A 21,985-nucleotide genomic window follows, 5' to 3' on the forward strand; every position below is an offset into this window, starting at 1 on the left:
GCAAAGGAGGCACATTTGTGTTGGTTTTGTCATTTTGATTTGGAGGAACTCTGGGGCAAGCACCCAGGGCCCAGGCCAGGGCCAAGGCCATCCAAGAACCAGTTGGAACCCAGGAGATACTCTTGCCAGATGTTACCCCTTTAAGATGAGTCCTGGAGAGTCTCCAAAGGTCAAGAAAGGGTCTTACTTGAGCACTGCAGCACTATTCTCTATTGAAAGAATTACTATTATGCACACAGAAATGTCAGAGCCCTGTACAGGGTAATCACATTTCTCCATTCCAACCTGCATACTGAAAATGGAATCCCTGCCATGCAACAGTGAAATCCTTCACTTGACCCCATTGTGTTCAAATTCATAGACAAACATTACTGATCATTTTGTTTCACTCCAAGAGTGTGGAATCGACCAGTGCAGAGAGCTATTTCTCTTTGCTGAGCACCGAGAGAAGATGATAAATGGTTACAGGGAAAGATCTGTATTCTGAGAGACTTTTAGTGATTCCTGAGAACCCCCTTGCACCTCAAAAGCCCCTAAGGAGCCTTGGGAGTGGTGGAGAAGGCATTTCATCAGTGCTCTTAGTCAGATTGGTGAAGTTATGGACAGAGCTCTCCTTTACTAATGTAGCCAAGGGAAGAATGCCAAAGGAATGGTCCTTCATTTAAACGAACTAGAGAATATTGGAAACGAAAATGGAAATCAATCTTTTCTGAAAATGAAAAATGGTCTGACCAACGATCCTATCATATCAATAACTGTGGCTAGGCTAGAGTCTGTTGACATGAATTTTAGGAAAGGCTGATCTCAGGATCGTTCCTTTTGAATACTCTCTCTCCTCTTGCTTCCTCCTTCTTCACCTAATGTCCAATCTGAATAATGTTCTCATGGGAACTTTCTAATGACTTTTTTTGACATTAGATATGACATTTTAACAGAGTCCTGACCACAGACCTTATCTTGGAAATCAGATGTTTGATGGGCAGTGGAGAAATTCTCATTTGGCACTATTGCATAGGTCTCTATTATATAAACTTTTGTAATTAATTGTCACCAAAACAATTGTCAAACACAGACTAGATACATCAATGAACATACATAATAGCTCGATGAGCATGATAAATGCTCACAAATCTGCCTGTTTGCATAAGAATATGTTGCTGACAATGTCTTCAGTTCATTGAAACCATGGTCTAAAATCCCAGGAAATATTTGAATGAATATGTGTAATTTGCTAGGAGATATACATGTTTAACATCCAGCCATTACTAAGTTCAATTTCTTAGCACTGGGAATAGAGAAATGAGCAAGAAAAAGATTCTTTCCACAGGGCATCCTAGATCTACTTCAGCCCTCCTTAATCTTGGAGTCATTTCCATAAGCCTGAATCTTAAGAAAACCCAGCTCTCCAAATAATTTCCCTTAGGGACTCTGTCATATATCAGAAAAAGTCCTTGAACCACTGATAAATTTATAAAAGCATGGAATATCAGAATGAAATGGAAAAGTTTCAGGCAGTCATTGAACTTTGTGTCCCATAGAACATGAATTTTCTGTAAATGATGTAACTGTTCTATACATGTGCTGTTTGATGTCATAGCCACCAGTGACACTTACTTATGATCACTTGACATTGAATCGGACAAGTGAGCAGATGATTTTTAAATGTTATTAAATTTAAATATACATTGCCACCTGGCTAGTGGATACAGTTTTGAACAGTATAGACTCCTCTAGACTGGTTTTTGCTACTCAATTAGAATAGTCAAGGTTTTGGCTGATTTTTTGTTTGTTTTTCACTTAGCAGTTTAGGTGCTATGGGGATAGGCCATATGTTCTATATGAATGACCATTCAACAACCTCCATATTCAATGAGAGAAATGTATTTATTCACTCAATTAGATAAGATTTATTGAACATTACTGTGGGCACAGCAATGGGATATGATGTACATGGACTTGGCCTGAGGGATCATTGGGTTTTAATATAAATATTCATCAGGGCTGGTAAGGGATATCATTTGGTGCCTTTATTGGAATGTTTTTTCCTACTCTCCTTCCCTTTCCCAGACACCAAATCTGAAGAATCAGAAACTTTTGGCTGCTCATGTCTTAAAGCAAACAGAGATCAGGCACTATCTCTGTTTTGTAAAAGGGGACTCCCATGTCCTGATGTGACTGAAAATATAGAGTGTTTAATTTCCTGTAGAAAAATATTAAAAAGCCCACACAGGAAAGATTAAGAGGCATTTCTCATGAGGCTTAACTCACTGGGGAGGTATTATTTACAGAAATAAATAAAAATTTATGAAAAATGACAAGGATTTTATCTATTTTCTTTTCCAATATCTGTACTTTGGAAGAAGATGGAGTGATAGTTCTGGTACAGCAATTTGCCCTCTGGAACTATCAAACATTGTAGATGCTAGGTAGGATTTATTTAATTATGGTCATGTATCATTACCTTCGTGGTCACTCAAAATTTATGGTTATTCTTTTAAATAAAGATTTTTTAAAATGACACCCAAATGCCTCAAAGTTCTCAAGTCTGTTGGAGTTATTCTTTGTTTAATATTAAAATAAAAATAAGTTATACTCCTGTTGTGCGTAACAGAGAGAGTTCCAGTTTTAACATATCTTTCCTTTGTAGTTTAAAAGTGTTTATTTCATTTTTTGGGGGGTGAGCCATACTTACGTTCTTGAAAGCATGGGAAAAGGGAGAAGAGGTGTTTGGAAGTATTCTCAAGAGGCTTTGAGAACTAAGTCATCATACCAGTGGGTCCTAATTTTCAAGGTCCCCCAAAGATAGAGTGTTTTACTAGGCTGCTGCTAGAATTCAGGATCATCCCCTAACTGGGGACAGGTTGAGAAGAAGTCAGTGCTAAAGACCTATTTCCACGAAGCCTGGGTAGATCAGACCCTTTGGGAATCTGTTTTGGAAGAGCATCTAATGATCCACCCTGGTAATTTTTCAACACTGCCAAGTAATCTCCCAGAGCCAGAGATTTTAGCAGGCAGTGCATGAGGTGGCTTTACATTGCTTTAATTAAAAGAAAAAAAAAAAAAAGAAAAAAAAACTTTAAATAATGAAAACACACAAATTTTTTGTAATTGTAAAAATGTTGGAAGCCTCCTATAAAATATACAAACAATATAGAAATGTATGAGAAAGCAAAACTTATTTGAAAGTGCAAGGACAACCAGCATTCATTTTGGGTGACAATCCTGAGATAGCTCTGTGCTTACCTGGGGGCACCTGCTTACTCCTACACTCATTTTTACATAATGAGATCATTTTAAATTTTTGGAGATCTTTTTAATTCTTAATTTCTCTTTTAATTTTTATTTCATCCTGTATTTCCCATTTTTTCCCCACCAGTTGAGATATTAATAGCTTGGGATGTGCATTTCCCAACATACTCCTTCTTCATAAAACAACAGGCAATCCCATCAAATAAAGATTTACCCAAAATGGAGGATTTTGTTAATTTCAAAAAAATTTGTTTCATTTAATATACATATATTTCTTTGAATTTAGCTCTCCTTACTTAACATTTCTTAACAGAATGATTCTTCTAGGTCATCTGGAAAGCCATCTAATTCATTATTTTTAACGGCAGGGTAATAGTCTATGGCAGAAGTTCTCCAAATTCCTCCATTCATGATACACTTACTGGCTCAGTAATATTTTTCACAGCATCCATAGGCCAAAGAAATGCTCAACGCTTTTATCAGTTACTTAGTTCAATACAACTGAGTAGCAATTTGAAATAATGATAGAAGTAAATGAGTGAACAGATAACATTTAAATTTAATTCTAAAACAACGATACTTACTTATAGTATACCTAAGCCTGTTGTGTTTCAAACTTTGGAATCAGATTGGACACCAGCACCTTCATTTCCTGTTCCACATTGATTTTTTTGTGCGATATTTGTTTTATATTACAGGAGCTGCCAGCTTCTTAAGATATGACATCGGCAAAAGAAGAATAGCATGATTCAGTATTGAAACTATCAAGTTAGTTGTTCATGCCATGTCCAACAGATGTCAAATATTAGAGTTTCCTAGAAAACTTTAACTTTCTTGTGGTGTCCCTCTGAGTTTGCTGCACTGCCCCAGGTCCTCTTCATGGGCAGTTTGGGAGCCAGGGGTTTGTGGTAGGGATGTTTAAACATTTTTAGCTCTTAAGAAGCTAATTGAGGGCCTCCCCCGTGGCGCAGCAGTTGAACGCTGGGTTGCGAAGCTGCCCGCAGCCTCTGCAGCACTGGTTCGATCCCAGGCCACGGGGTGAGAGTCCCACATGGCGCGCAGACCTCTCCTGCCACCCTCTGCTCCCCTCAGTAGTGTATTTCGTCAGTCTGCCTGTTCTGTTCCCGCTCTGGCTCTGGTGAATTCTCTTACCCTCCCGCGTTTCTGACTGTGCCCAGTGCTTGTATAAATAAATAAAAAATAAATCTTTTAAAAAAAAAGAAGCTAATTGAATGTTTAAAGTAAAAATAATAGCAATGTGCTGTGGGGTTTATAGCATATGTAGAATTAAAACTTATGACAAGAGCATGATGGGTAGGGTGGCAGAACATGGACGTATTTGGTTGTAAAGGTTTTACATTATAGTTGTGCATCACTTAAGGACAGGGAAATATTCTGAGCAATGCATCCATAGGCAATTTTGTCACTGTGCAAATATCATAGATGGAACTACACACACCTGGATGGTAGAGTTACTGCATACCTGGGCTGTATGGTAAAGCCTATTGACACCGCCAGTGTCTATGCAACCTGTTGTTGATGGAAGCATCGTTAAGTGAGGCATGGCTGATATGGGAAGAGGCCCATTACTTTTACAAACAAGAGACACTAATGCTAGATCACAAAACAAGCCTCATTAAATTTTAGATCATATAGTATGTACTCTGTGTGTTAAATAAATTTTAAATGATTGAAACAATAAAGATGAGCTCTAAGGCTGCAAAGGAATTAAATTAGGAGTCCGCAATAGAAAGATCCTGGAAAGATGCCAAATATCGGAACTTAATACACTTTTAAGTAACTCATAGGTCAAAGGGAAAAGCATAGAGAAATTAGAAATACTTTGAAGTGAATGAAAATGGAAAGAATATATATCGCAATCTGTAAACTATAGCCAAAGAACTGCTTTGCAGGAAATTTGTGTGCTTAAATTTCTCCTTAGAAAAAAAGACAGTTCTAAAATCAATCACCTAAACTTACATCTTAGGAAGCTAGCAAACAAGAAGCAAGTTAAACCAAAGAAAATAAAAGCAAGGCAACAAAATATAATAATTATAAAGAAGGGAGTAATAAGTTAATATAGCAGAAAAAGAATAATGATGGTGAAATGTAATGAAGCACAGCTGGTTCTTTAAACGTATATATAAAACTGGTAAACCTACAGTGAGCCTGTGGAAGAGAAAAATTACACATTTCCAATATCAGGAAAGCTAGGTGTTCATGATGACAGATTTTCAGATATTAAGTATAATTTGGTAACGTACCACCAAATTCAGTCAGTAAATTAAAAATTTAAATAAAATGTGATCATTCCTTGAAAGATATGTTACCAAACTGGCAAAACTGTCTGTTCTATATCAATCAAGAAAATTAAATAATAACTAAAAATTTTCCATAAAGAGAACTCAAGATTCAGATAACTTCTCTCATAAATTCTACTAAACTTTTAAAAACAAAATAATAGCAGTCTTATACAAACTCATTTTATGAGTCCAAGTCATTTTCAGGCCCAAATTACCCTGACCTAAAATCAGTCATTACATAAAAAGGAACCTATATACTAAGTATAAATGTAAATGGGTACACTTAATTACATGGAAATTATATTACATTAAAGCTGATTAAAATAAAAAAATAGCATGTCAGATGGTGGGGTGTTTACTAGGGGAAAATAACTGGAAAAGAGTGATTGAGAATGACAGATGTGATGAGGATTCAACTTTTAACTGACCAGGGAAAGTCTCAAGGAGAAGGTGAAAACCTGATAAAGGAGGAGAAAAAAAATTTTAAGAGATCTAGAAAATACAAAGAAAGCAACAATTCATGGTTGACCGCTTGATGAGACTATTTCCAGAAATATTTTTTCTGTTTTTTTATAATTCTATTTTTATATGATGATCATCACTTATCATAATTGATTTCTAAATTTGTTGTAGTTGTTTTAATATTTTAACATTTCCCTGATAATTTTCCACTTTTTATTTATTTTTTTCAATTGCGGCAACATCGATATACAACTTTGTGTCTTAGAAGTAGAGGATCTCCCCCTTCAGGAGTTGTCAGTTTTGAATCAGCTGATATTATCAATCTAAAGTGTTTTTGCTTGAAGCTATTATGGATGCTATGTGCCCCCAGAGATTTCATTTTTAAAAACATCTTTTAAACTTTTTTACTTGAATGACAACTTAGATTGGTTTAATATTTGTGATTCATACCCATTTACCCTTATAATTTCTAGACATTTCTCTATTGTCTTCTTGACAAGTCTGTCTGAGATGCCTGTCTGATTTCCATCTTCACTTTTAAGTGACTTTACTTTTATGTTTTGCTCATATATCTGAAGACTGTTGAAATTTTTAATCCTTAAGTTCAGTAATAGTCAGGATCTGTTATTGATAGTCTGTATAAATTTTTTTTTAGTAGTTAGTGCACTGTTTTTACTGCAGATTTTGACTTGCAGATTATTATTTTTGTTTCAAGGAATTGTCCCGTGTTCAATCTTCAAATAAATGTATATATTTTATATTGTTTTGGTTGGGAGACATTTCAGTTCCTAATATCTTAATGTGAGAATGACTTTCTTTGATATCTATGTCTTCTGTTTACACCATTTTCTCCCTTCTATTTTATTCTATTCATTCATCATTATCCCATTATATTTCCCTTCTGTGTTCATTTAAGTTTTAGCTATATCTGATCTGTCCATCTAATTTCTAATTTATAAGTAGTGCTTGGATCTCTTTTTATTTCCTTAGCTTTAAAATTTATATATATTTTTTCCATTCTGCTACTTCATTTTCTTAGTCTTTAAGTTCTTATTTTACTTAATTCACATTTATTAAGTAGCTCTAAAAAACTCAGCAGTTCCAAGTAATTTGCTTCTGTATCTTATACTATATGATTTTTCAGAATAGGTTCTTTGACAGTTCTTGCATACTTTATGGATTGTTTTTCTTTGAATGAATTCTCCTGAAATCTCTCACTTTATCTGGGAATTGTTTCTTCTTCTGATTGAGGTTTAGATAATTTGTTTTCATCACCTTTCGGGAGACTACGTATTCTTTGCATCTTGATCTAAATGTTAGTTACTTAGGGAGGTTTTTCTCTTATTCCCCAATTTAAATTAGGATGCCAATATTATTCATTTCCCCCAGAACTTTGGTCTTTCCCCTTGGAGAATGTGTGTTTTTCACCACAATTTGAAAATGAAAGCTCCTTATACCTTTGAAGTAATTTTCTCCCTCAAAAATTCTATTAGGTACTTTTTTGTTTGTTTCAGCATTAGAAGATTTAGTCTTGAAACTGGCTCCCACTCCCCAACCACATGAATTTAAAAAAAAAAAACCCAATTACTGTGACATTTTCAAATATTCTTATAGAAAATGTGTCATCTGTATAAACCACACAGAAAATATAGATAGCTTTGGGACATGATTAAGTGTCTAAAGGTCATTGGAAGTGTGCTGATTTTTATGGTTAGTTTATCTGATATTTGATCTTTTTTATTAAATTCTTACCAAACACTAAACAATTACCCCAATACCACTTAAGTAAAGAGTGTTTTTAGAGTATCACAAAAAAGATCTAAGGGACGAGATTGATGGTTAAAACAAAATCTGAAGTTCTTTTGTGCTTCTGTCTGAAAACAGAGGCTTATTTTACTATATCTTCCAAATCTACTCCATGCAAATTCTGAAAATGACTGACTTCATATTTTTCAGACTCTTTACACACACACACACATACATCCTTGTGTATAGCTCTGTAACTGCTTTTAATTTTGTACTGTCATTAGTACAGCTTAAGACTTGTGGCCACATAAAGAATGACCAGAATTTATGTGCTTGAGGAAAAGACATAAAAATATTTTAGTGATATATCTATCTAAAGCCAACTGAAAGGAAATTGAAAAATAAATGAAAGATTCAATCAAGCAGAGAAGTGATTAGTTGGCTCCACACTGGATAATTGTTTCAAAACACCATCCTCCCAAATTTACACAGTGTAAAAGGACCCATCAGAGAAGAGCAAAAATAAAATTATTTTGGGAGCAAATAAGATCTGTCATGTTTTATGGTGCATTTCTTTTATAGCATAAAACCCCTCGGATGCCAAAGGACTATTTTAAACTTTTGGTGCCAATATTGAGAAAATAAATCTTTAAAGTTTGGGTCAAAAAATCTTTGGCAAATGAAATGTTTTCCAATAATTTGTTTTTGACAAAATTAAAAAAGTACCTGATTAAAATGTCATCTTACAGATCATGAAAAATCATCTTTGAAGTTAGGTCACTGATACTTTCTGGCATTTAACTCAGAAGTAGTTCAAAGAATTGTGATATTGTAATGACAAAATTTCTTCCATTCCCATTCTCATGTGTTTTCATGTAAACGAGGTCTCTCAGCTCCTATATCTTTTAAAATAACTACAAAAAATAGGAAGAGAATTACTGTCAAGTATTTTTCCCTTTTATAATAAGAATTATCTATGGATACTGGAACTGATTAAAAATATCCTATTTATCTTGTTAAGAGATGCATTTCCAATAAAAATTTACTTTACATGCTCAATAATTATTTAACATAATACAACAAATTTATAATGTTTAATTGAACCTATTAATAATATTTGCAGAGATAATTCATTTCAGGAGAAAATATTGTGCTTTGAGTATTATTATACACAAAAAATTTTTAAAAATCATCTCTTTTTTTCAGAGAAGAATATAATGGGATAAATAAAAGACTCTCAGGCATAAAATGTAATGCATTATAATAAAACTTAAGGGAAAAACAATGTAAAACTTCAGACAGTTAAATATGAGGTTGTTCTTTTATTTTTTAAATGGATGATCTCATTATTCATTGCCATGGTATTTCAATTCCAATGGATATATTTAAAAGAGCAATGTAATAACTTAAAAGGTCAATATTTACAACATACTGGCAAGTACATATTTTACAATTATTTAAACTTATGGGAAACATTATAGATATCACCTAAAAGAGGGTAGTGAGCTAAATCATCTTACTAAGTTATGTGGACTTGTAATAATCTTACTTCATTTAAATTTTCTAATCTGAGAAAGAAGAGCTAATTATAACAAATTTACAGGGTACTTCTGTTAAGTGAAATAATAAATGCAAAGGTCCTGATATGAAATAAGTTTTAGTAAATGTTAGTTCTTTTTTTTTTTTTTTTTTTTTATTTTTTTTTTTAGTAAATGTTAGTTCTAAAGTTCCATCCTTTTCTGATGTTTGCTCACATACCACAGGGAGTGTAGAGAGGCACCTCCATATTAGTGGGGGACAGTCTGAAGTTAGTACTAGCTGGGACAGCATGTTTGCTTAGCTTCTTTTCCTGCCCTGTCCTGCTCTTGTCAGATACCTTCTCCCTTAAGGAATCACTTACTCATGATTACCTCCCTCAAGCTCAGATATTCTAGGAATTTTACTTTAGACTGGAGAGAAGGGAAAAAATGAATTGTAGATTTTATCATTTTTTTAAGGTGGAATACGGGTGAAAAGATAATAAATTCTGTTTTGCTCCCTACCTTGAGAAATATGTCCATGATTTCTAAAATAGAAAGAAAACTAGACCAGTTCAGCAAAAGATATTACATGAAATAAATCAGTAGTTTTGTCAGTTTCAAACTCCAAAATTAACTTAGGGTTGCTGCTTTTCATACCTTGGTATCACCCTGGTCTGAGCCACCTCACCTGCACAGCTGGTAATAGTTAGAGTTTTCTAATTGTGATTTTTGCATCCTGTATCCCCATTCCATAGTCTATTTGCAACACAAAGTGATCCTGTAAAACATAAATCAGGTCATTTGTTCTTCTATTTAAAATCCCTGAGTAACTTTTTTTTGTCTCTCAGAATAAAAGTCAAGGTCTTTAAAAACATCCTTATAAGGGTAGTATATACATATATATATCCTTATAACTCTAGGATAATGTTCAAAAGACAAAAGTATTAAGATAAAAATAGTTACAATAATTTGTCAATTCATACACAATAGAAAAAATGTAAGCTGTGATATTAAAGTTAAAAAATGTATAGATCTTTTGTATGTGATGTATGTGATGAAATTAAGTTCTTATCAGCTCGAAATAGACTTATTACTCTAAGATAGTTTATATAAATTTATTGGAACTTAATAAATAGCAGAATCAGAAAAGATAAAGAGAAAAGAATCAAAACAGAAATTATTAAATCTCAAAGGAAGACAGAGAGGTAGGCACAAAGGATCCACAAAACAGAAAATAATTAACACGATGGCAATAGCAGGCCCTTACCCATCAATAATAACTTTAAATATAAATGGACTAAATTCTCTAATCAAGAGACATATAGTTGCTGAATGGATAAAAAAAAGAAAATATTATTACAAATATTAATACATACTGCTTACAAGGAACTCATTTCAGCTTTAAGGACACATATAGACAGAAAAGATAGGAGGAAAAGAGATATTTCATGCAAATAGAAATTGAAAAGAGAATGATACATATGCTTGTATATGACAGTAGTGTTTAAATCAAAATAAAAAGTCATATAATAATAAAAGGGTCAGTTAATTAGTGTCAATTAGTCAAGAAGATATAACTATTATAAATATTTATGTTCAATGTCAGAGTACCTAATTATATAAAACATATCAACAGATACAAAGATAGAAATATAAAGAAATAAAATAATAAGAGAGCACTTTAATATCCCAGTTTTAACAATGGCTAGATCATCTAGATGGAAAATCAAGAAGTAAATATTGGATTTGACTATACATCAGAGGCCAAAGGACTAAAATTTATATAAACATTCCATCTAATAGCATCAATATCTATTCTTCTGAATTTCTCAATCTCAGTATTGAACAAGTATGCAGCTTAATCTCAAGTGACAAACTTGAGATTAAGTGTGGAGTATTATGACTTTTAAGGAAGAGCACTGGCACCAAGGCCCAAAGGACTTCCAGCAGATGTAGGGCTGGCTTTGCTTTTGCTGTCATTGGTTTTAATGGCTCCTTAAGAGTATGCGCTGTGGATCCCTATCAGTGTACCAGTGTCATGAAGATGTGGAACCAGCATTACTAACATGTGAGACCACAGAAGTAGGTTGGGGGTGACTGTGTTAAACAGATTATCATCTACTGTAAGAGGCTTTGATGGGAACACAGTTTTATCATCTGTGGAAGCATATAACTCAAATATTATGACTTGTTTCATGGGGCTTCCATGGATATGAAAAGGAGCAAAGTTTGGCTCATCATTGTCATGGGAGGTTTGCTCTATGCTGGACTACAAAGCAGAAATGAGTGCTGGGAGGAATGGAGCAAGTATTGGTGTGTTAAGCAACTTACTCTATGCTATAAGGGGTCATAATAGCCCTTTAATACAAAAAATGTATTGAAGTGTGTAATCCATACACCAGTACATGGAGACAGGTTGCTGATATGAGCAAGTGCAGAAGAAATGCAGTTTGTGCAGTTAATGGTCTGTTATATGTAGTTTGAGGGAATGGTGGTTCCTATACCTTGGCATCAGTAGCCAATTATAGCTCAACAATTGGTAAATCAAAAGTTATATCATCTTGTATGAGCATAAGGAGAAGTTATGCAGGGATTGTAGTTACTGATAAATCATTATGAGCCTGCAGGACATTCTGACATATTTAAACATGAAAAACAGATTTGAACAAGTATTTATAAGTGATGAGTATCAAACACTTCTCCACTTGTAGCTGTACTTTAAGTCTCACCAGAAGATAACATCGTCTGCCTTTGTGGGACTCAGACACAGGAAGAAGCACCATGTAGACTTTTTCTGCAATAAGCAGCAACTGACTGAATTTTAATAAGAAACCTGGTCTGCAGGACTTACTCTGTAGTCTTTACACTACAGTTGCTTTCATAAAGACTAGTTCTTATCAACCTTGAATGACTTGATTATTTTGCTGAAGGAGGACAAGTAATATGTTTTCTTATAAAATATAAAAAAACTTATAAATTAAATTTTATCTTATTCTTCTTTTGAAGAAAAGTATACATAGTAATAGAAGAATTTTGAACAGGTATTAAAGACTAATTATACAAACTAGTTGAGGGATAAAATTGCTTACTTTTGTAAAATATCATTGGTTACATGAGTATATTAAGCTGTGTGAATATAAATGTGTGTCTATATGTTTTCCTTTAAATATATTTGAAGATATGTTTGAAACTTGATTATTTTTCTTATAACTGGCACATCACTTTGAATCATGTCTATAAAACAGAGTTGCATTTTTTGATATTTAGCAATGCTTAGCAAAACTTTAAAATGCCACTTCTGAGGAATGAACATGATATAATACACTTGAATATGTGATGCCAAAGTGATGCCAACCTTTTTGAAATAAAATCTAGATTATTCTTATTTATCATTTTCTTTAGTTTTATCTTGGTGATGTTTTGGTGTGATTTTTTTTCTTAATACTTTGACATGAAATTACCGCAGGCTTTTGATGAGTAGAATGACTTTATGAAATTTGACTGAATTTTCAAGGTCTTAAGATTTTTTTTTCTGTGTTTAAATTTAGCTGATATTTGCAGAACAGAGAACTTTCTGTGAGTAGTCAAGTGTATTGATCAGCTATATCTTTTCTGAAGTCTTTGATTAATCTCATGTTTTAAATGACCAAAGCATATCTTTCTTGAATTATCTTTGAATAAAGTTTGTATGTCACACACACCCACCCACCCACCCCTCCCACACACACACATTCTTCTGTACATTGTATAGAATATATAGAACATTCTCTAGGATATAACATGAGCTGCACAACTGAACAAAACTTCACAAATTTAAGAACACTGCAATAATATCCAGCATCTTGTCTGACCACATTGGTGAAACTGGAAATCAAAAAGAGGAGGAAAACTAGAAAATTAATGAATATGCAGAGTTTAAACAAAATGCTCCTAAACAACCAATCTAGGACTTAGGTGGCTTCACTGGTGAATTCTGCCAAACATTTAAAGAAGAATTAGTACTAATCATTGTCAAATTTTTACAAAAAAATTAAAGATGAGGGAACACTTTCTAAAGCATTTTATGAGGCCAGCACTACCCTGATACCAAGGTTAGACAAGTACAATGTAAGAAAATTATAGACCAATATCTCTGATGAACATAAATACAAAAATTGTCTACAAAAGTCTAGCAAGTTTCTGAACAAGGGAAACAATCAACAAAATGAAAAGACCATATCTGAGAAGGGGTCAATATCCAAAAAATATGAGGGACTCTTACAACTAAATAAGGAAAGACTAAATATCCCAATTTAAAAAAATGTGCAAAAAACTGACTAGATTTTTTTTTAAATAAAAAAGACACACAAATGGCCTGCAGGTGTAAGAAATACAAATCAAAACTACAACAAAATATCACATCACACCTTTTAGGACATCTCTTATCACAAAAGTAAGAGATAAATGTAGGCAAGGACAGGAGAAAATGGGAACCCTTGTAAATGGTTGGTAGGAATATAAATTGCTACCTCTATTATGGAGTATGGAGGTTTCTTAAACAATAAAAATGACCACTGCCATATGATGCAATAATCCCAGTCCTTGATATCTATCCAAGGGAAATGAAAGCACTATCTTAAAGACATAGCTGCTGCATTCCCATGTTCATTGCAGCATTATTCACAATAGCCAATACATGGAAACCACCTAGGTGTTAACCAACAAATGAATAAAGAAACTGTCACACACACATGTAAATATATTCTTTATATTAAATAAATCCTGAAATTTGTAACCATGGATGAAGCTAGAGGTCTTTATATTCTGTGAAATTAGCCAAAGACAAAGACAAGTGTATGTTATCACTTACAGGTGGAACTAAAAAGAAAAAACAAAAAACACACAAAATAACAAGTGAATTTATGGAAACATGTAGTAGAATGGTGGTCCAGGAGCTAAAGAGAGGTGTGAGGGAAATAAATTGATGATAGTCAGATGGTACACATTTTTAGTTATAAGATGAAGTTCTAAGCATCTAATGTACATCATGGTGACTATAATCAACAATATTGTATTGTATACTTGAAGTTTGCTAAGAGAATTGATCTTACTCTCACACAAAAAGTAACTATGTAATGTGACAGGTATGTTAATAAACTTGATTGTGGCAATCATTTTAATTGTGCACGTACATCAAATCATCAGACTGTACACTTTAAACATATTGTTTTATTTGTCAATTTTATGTTAACAAAGTCAGAAAAAAAGTAAAAATCTGCTAATCACATTAGTATATGAAATGAGGCTGGAGAAAGAGTTTAAGTGAAGGTGTAGCAGTTGTACAGTTGCTTGGAACACCCACTACAAGGACACTAATATATCTCTAGACAATTGGAAATAAGGTGTCTCTTCATTCTGTTTTCCACCTCCAGGTGAAAAATGGTGATATGCACAGCATTCCCATTTCTGCTGAAGCACATAGAGCCCTCTAGTGGAAATTAAAATCCATATATCCTCCTTATTGGTGGTTACCCACTTAGTGCATTCTCCACTAGCCACTTGTGGCTTATTTAATTTTAATTCCCTATAAATTAAGTATAATTAATTTTTCCTCAGTTTTGCCAGCTACATTTGAAGTGCTCAATAGCCATATGTGTCTACTGGCTACTGTTCTGGATAGCAGAAATATAGAACACTAACCTGAACCAACTCACCGACCCACCTAATACCTGCTGTCACAGTCAATTGAAATTTCCAAGCCACTATGATACACAGCATTGTGGGTGTTTTTTTTTTTTAACCACAAATAAGTGACTTATTTTGTTGTCTAATTTTTTTGTCTCTTTAAAATGCCTCTCAAGAACTAGTCAGTTTTAGAAAAATCACAATTCCAAACATTTTGACTTTAAATAAGCAAAATGTTGTATGTTTTTTAGCATAACTAGCATACTATTTTTATTACTAGAATAAAGATTCTATCCCAATAAATATTAAACATTTTTTTAAAATTAAACTAGAAGCGGTATTACATCTTTAGCTTCTGTATATACTCCATCCTACTGCTGTCTGGGTGGGCTCTATATGACTCAGTGACAGCAGAGAAAATAGGACAAGTTACTGAGGTTTCAGGCTTTTATTATTTCTGGGAATTCAAGTGATTCACTAAGGCCATTTGGAAAGCGTGTTTTGTCAGATACAATCTGCGCATTTCCCCTGCTAAAAGCTGAGTAGAAACACAAGAAACCAGTGAGGATTCACAAATATTTGTTTTATGCATGCTGGCCAAGATCGTGACAGGGGAAGAAAAACCAGATGGACACCATGCCCCTGGAATTGCTATAAATTAAAATCCTCTTTTATCTTCTGTTTTGCAATTCCAGTCACCATTCTCTGCACACTTCTTTCAATATCCACCTCAAATCTGCCTTCTCTAGTAATAGGAAAATATTAAGAGTGATCTCTTTTTCTCATGCTTTTGCCTTCTGGTGTCTTGCTGATCAATATGTATTTTTACGCTTATTATGTTAAATTATCTGTTTGTTTTCAATTCATTTTATATCTACCACAAAACATAAGGTGAAAATATTTCCAACAATGTGTAAACACATAGTTAGGTATTTTACATACTGAATCTTTCACAAAATGCCTCTTTATCTATATTTACTGGCTTAACAATTTTCTCCCATTTTAATGTACTGTATTTACTCTTGGCCAGCACTTTGAGAATTGGCATTTTTGGTCAGACCTTGGGAAAAATGAACATGAACAGAGTCTTGAGACATAAGCTATCTCTAATAAATCAAACACTGCAGAAATAAATGTAACATTGCAGTTTGGTTGAGAGTCACATGACTCTGTAAATGAATTTGTGAAAAATAATTAGTAGTTTTAAATACTTTTGACTTTAAGATACAGGCAGTGTGACAGTGTAGTAGTTACCAGCTAGGGGGAAAGTCTAACTGTTCCCCCTCTTCTGAGAACAGCAATAAAACCCAGGTCATGTCTGGAATAAATTACCCATATTCCATTGGCCCTGATAACACCTGATAAAGACTGGCCAGCCAAGTAGTAACAAGTCCTGACTTGTTATCTGGACTATAGGAAGAGACAGTGGTTTTTGTCCTTGAGGTGTGTGAGACATGGTACCTGTCAGTTTCTGTATTTCCTAGCACTGGTCTGAAAGGATTTAGTCCTGGAAGAACTAGTCTAGGTGCTAGTTAGTTGCTCCAAAATCTTTTCCTTTACCCTTTATATTTCAAAATCCCTTTTAAATAAATTTCTTTTTTGTTTAAGCTCATTTCAGTTGAATTTTTATCACTTGCAACCAAATATGAGACTAAATATTGTTGACAAAGGAACAAATGCAATCTTAGTGTTCAATCTTTTAAATATACTCAAAGGATACTCAAATTTTATTCTAAACTGTGGCATTGTATTAATTCTTGGTGCAGAGATTCAAAGTCATAGCATTGGAAGTGGAAATGGAAATTTCCATTTGGAGATGAAAGTGGAAATTTAATTTAAAGAGAAGCATACACTGGGGCAATGATGACCTGATAATATGAATTACTAGATTTGTTTTATATATTGGAAAAGCCCATGAAAGTATTTAATTCTTAAGCTTCCAATGCTAAAAGCTCCTCTATAGAATAACAACCTAGTAGGTTCCTGATATATTTCAGACACCTTCGTGGATTTAATAAATAGCCAACAAATGGCCACTGCATGCCCACTATGTGCAGACACCATACTGTATCAGGACTTTTGTTTTTGCAATGAGGAGATTATCTCTGCCCTCAGGGCAACTAGACTCATTGAGGATTTCAGCATTCCATCTTCAGAGAATTCAGAATTTGTTCTCGAACAACATGGAAATAAATACATTATTTCCTGAATTGTTTGTAAATGATTACATCAAAATGTGGGTAGATATTTAGTTATATTTAGATAGCCTTATGGTCCTGATATTACATGAGAATAACACCCTTGCGTTAACAAGCAAATTTCAACTGAATAAATTTGAAGCTCTAATTAGGTTTATTAAATACTCTATGAATCTGAGAATAACTCATGTTCAGCAGAGAGCAATTCCTACAGGGCATATAAGATGGAAGGCTTTTATAGTAAGGATGGCAAGTTGGGGAAGTGATCCGCAAGAGAAAAATAAAAGTTAATTGAAGCAAAGTAAGAGTTAAGTGATGACTTTCTCATTGGCTGAGCTGCAGCGTTTCCATTGGCTCTGCTTGTTCTTGGGCACACAAAAAATTCTTTCTTCAATCAGTACTAGAGCTCAAGCGCTCCCCCTATAGGCTGTCCTGACTCAGATTCCAGTTAAGATTTTTTGTACAGATTTTCACCCTAGATACCAATGGTTTCCATTCTTTGCCTTGCAGGTCACAAAGTATCCAAGGAATTATTTCAGAAGATTAAGGAATCCATGCTTCAATAATTATTTTAAATTGCGTAAGTAATAGTGTTCGTTACTGTCATGTAAGTAGACATTGAAATTTTCATTCATTCACGCATTCATTCATTCAATATGCATCAGTGACCCATCAGGTCTCAGGTATTGTTCTAAATGCTAGGAATAAAAAAAAAGAACAAAAAATATTTGGAAAGAGTGGAAATCACTGCTTTTTTCATTGGCAATATTCAGCTTTTTTTAATGTACACCAGAAGAATGGATGGCAAATCCGTGATTCTCTTGATCCTTTATGGGAGCTGGGGAGGGGAATGTGGGCTTTCACATGCAAAGTTTATGTAAAAGTTATTAGGATGTAAATGATACTCTGCAAACTATGTGATCTAGGTCAATTAAAAAATTTCAAGAATTTTATACGAACCTGTAATTGTGAATAAAATTTAATTTGGTAAAAGCCACATTATTTTGCTTTGTCATACAAAAAAGAATTTCTTCTTTTTATCACAGTTACTTTAACATGAAGCAAACCTGTTCAAAAATAATATGATCCCTGTTTCCATGGTAGTAGCATCCCACAAAGAGGAAGATTTCAAAAGCTCTAGTAACCTGTCATCAGAATCCTGTGGTTGCTAATAATCTCACAAATCCTAGGCTTTACAGAGTCATCAGTGAGGAAAGAAAAGATCAAATACTACTCTTTGCCCCTTTTTTTACATGTGAAGGTAAAATTATAGGGACTCATTAGCCAAGTTGTATTCTAAATAAAAAGGTACTTAAAAACCAGTGAATGGTGCTATCTTACCACTATGTAGTGATCTCTATAGTATTGGCTTCTCCCAGCCTTCCCAATTACACTGATAAAATCATTAATAGAGTATATCTCTACAGGTCATGTTAAAGACAGAATGCTGTTAGGCTACCAACAGAAAAAGAAGGATTTAAGAGTATTGATATATTTAAAAGAAGATGCATCGAAAGAATGGGAAGGGTTGGCATGAAATATGGTCAATGTGGAGTCGAAGAGGGAGAATTTGGCAGCACTTATCCAATGCTTTCCAGGAAATGGAAAGAGAATGAATCTGAGGAAGTAAAACTGAATATGGAGAAATATCAAAAATAGTTGTTACTTATATCTTTATTGTGGGGTAGAGATTTTTTTTCACATTAATATTTAATTTTTATTTTAGTTATAATAAATACAAGAATATCTCCAATGTGTTCATTTTTCACTACTTTTGACAAGTAAAGAGTAAGGTCAGCGATTTTCATCTTGGGATGGGGGACATGTGTGTAAAATCAGAGAGTCAGGGCTGCTAAGTTGGGAACACACCACATCAAAGCCCCGGGGTCATTGGGGGTAGAAATTTTTTTATTAGGTTTTATCATGACTTGAATGAACTCTCTCTCTAGTTTATATAGTTTCCAAGATATAAGCTTGTCAAGTAGCTTATAAGTTCTCAAACTTTTTAAAAATTTAAATAGCAGACATAAGTATAGTATTCACAGTGGAGGTATGTTCTTTGTTGTAAATGAATATATTTTCGTGCTTAAAAAGTTCAGGGCACGGACCTCCCCGGTGGCCCAGCGGTTGAGCGCAGGGCTGCGAAGCTGCCTGCAGCCTCTGTAGCGCCCGTTCTGTGCCAGGCCGCTGGGAGAGGGTCCCACATGGCGAGCAGACCTCTCCTGCCGCCCGCTGCTCCCCTCAGCACTGTATTTCGTCAGTCTGCCTATTCTCTTCCCCGCTCTGGCTCTGGTGAATTCTCTCGCCCTCCCGCGCCTCTGACTGTACCCAGTGCATGTATAAATAAATAAATCTTTAAAAAAAAAAAAAGTTCTGGGCAGTGCTTGATAGCCATGGTTTTTACTCTAAATAAGTTAATTTGATTGACTGACTTAAGTATCATTTACTTAGAATTTGAGGTCCATCAGCTCAGATTCATGGATAAAATCAGGATTAGGATAAGAGACTACAAGCTTGGACAAGGATGTCATCTAATGAGATTCTGCCAATGCAACTAGCTCTTGCTCCAGAAGAATTCTCTCATATCCACTTTTAGAGTCCTTTGACCTAGAGATAATTCTAAAAATTGAAGCGTAGTCTCTCATTAATTGCTTGCCAAAACCAAAACTAAAATTAAAAAAGAATCCATTTATCCAGGTATATGATTTGAAGTCCATCCCATCTATAAGAATCCAATCCCTAAACTGATGTCATATATGTATGTATAAACAATTCAATATAATAGAAATCTCATCAAAATGAATTGAATTGCATTTCTGTCTTCCAGATGGCAATTAAAAATTCTCAGATTTCAAAATTTTAATTTTAATACTTTATTAAATCCTTCCCCACACACACACTTTAAGTGGTTTTATTAGGAGAACTAGGAAAAAAAGATTAAAAATGTTTTGAAGAAATTCCTCAGGCTTATCTTGGTTGCAAACATGACTTAAGTTGTATCGACCATAACAGATAAGCAATAGCCTAACTCAGATTATGATAACATATGTTGGATTTAATGATATTTGTAAATACTTAAAAATTTTAAATGGTTAATAAACAGGATGAGAAGTCCAGTATAGAATGGGTTGCCTGAATCAAGAGTCTTAAAGCTTGGCATTTGACAATAGAGAAGGTGAAAAAACAGCTAAAAATTCTTATCAGTAAGAAGCTTTAGGTATCTCATTAGGTCTAGATAAGGTGATAGTTTGGGATAAAGATGATAGTAACCTACTGATTACACATTCAAAAGGAAACCAGTGTGTACAGTAGAAAAACCCATTTCCTGGAATTACCGTCAAGTATCTTTTTGTTAATGGATTTTATTTTCAGAAATGAAAAAGGCTTTTTGTTTGTTTCTGATCATAAAAGTAATGGGAGTAATGGGAAAGCTAGTGATATAAGTGCCCATTTATCCATACCTAATATTTAATGAAGGAAACAAAAGAAAATTTCATTAATGCTGCAACCAGAGCCATCTTCATCTTCATTATACAATCTCTGGGCAAGGATTGCAAAGGTCTGGCACATGATTCTCCTACTCATAATTACAGTGGGCTGGGCAACGGGAACTGGGCAGAGATTGATACAAAAGCGCCCCCCTGGCACTTCTGAACTACAGGAACAGATACTTGTGATATGAGTAGACTCCAGGAAAGATGGAAAAAATCTTGCTTAGAGTGGAGGGGATGCTGGAAGAGAAACTATTTGGCCAATTAGTGCCATTAGATTTCTCCAAACAAACTTCCTAAGCAGTAAAGATCAACCGCAAACCTTTAAAGATTTATTTATTCATACATACAAGAACCGGGATACAGGTCAGAAGTGTGGGAAGGTGAGAGGATTCACCAGAGACAGAGTAGGGAACAGAACAGGCAGACTGACTGAAATACACTGCGGAGAGGAGCAGCAGGCGAGACAGGAGAAGTCTGCCTTGCCATGTGGGTTTCTCACAGGCCTGCTGGGATTGAACCCGAGCTGCAGAGGCTGCGGACAGCTTCACAGTGCTGCGCTCAACCGCCTGCGCCACCAGGGGAGACCCCTGCACCGACTCTTTAATGAGAAGTCTCAATATTGAAAATAGCTTCTCTATTAGAAATAGTAAAATAAGCGCAAACTTAAGGGGTCACGCCCCATGATACAGGGAATAGCAAAAAATGAATGATAATGAAAGATTCTCAGTAAATTCAGAAAGGAAATCTAGAGTCAAATTTCCAGGTTATAGTTGTACATAGACACAACTCCCTTCTTGCTCACACACTCATCCACCATAGAAAGATAGGTAATAGAAGAAAGAACATTTATTGTAAAACTTCATTCCATTAACTCTATATGAATGGAAAAATTAAAATAAAGCTGAAGGACATGGAAAGGAGAGCCAACGAGATTTTATCAACAGTAATCTAAAGCAAGTATTACATTTACAAGATAAATGTGCAGAAAACCACCAGTTTGCACGTAAGAATTTTATAGCAAAGAGGATTAGAGGGACATTTTATAAGCAAAAGAATGAAAACAACATTTTGGAATATTTACTCTAGGACACAAAGAAAACTTCAACTGTAATCATTTTGTGCTTTCAAGGAAATTAAGGAAAATGATTCAAGCAGGAGATTTTACAATAGATTGAAATGAAAAAGTTACTGGTAATAGCTAAGATAAGAAGAAAAATATCACTTTCTAGACATAAATAGTATTTATACCAATGTTAATTTCCTATATTGATAGTTTTACTGTTTATGTAAATTATTAATATGTATATGTGTGCAAACACACATCTCACTGATAAGCAATGTATCTAGAT

Source organism: Talpa occidentalis, unplaced genomic scaffold (assembly GCF_014898055.3).
Source record: "Talpa occidentalis isolate TD23 unplaced genomic scaffold, MPIMG_talOcc4v2.1 talOcc4.3, whole genome shotgun sequence".
Classification (NCBI taxonomy): Eukaryota; Metazoa; Chordata; class Mammalia; order Eulipotyphla; family Talpidae; genus Talpa; species Talpa occidentalis.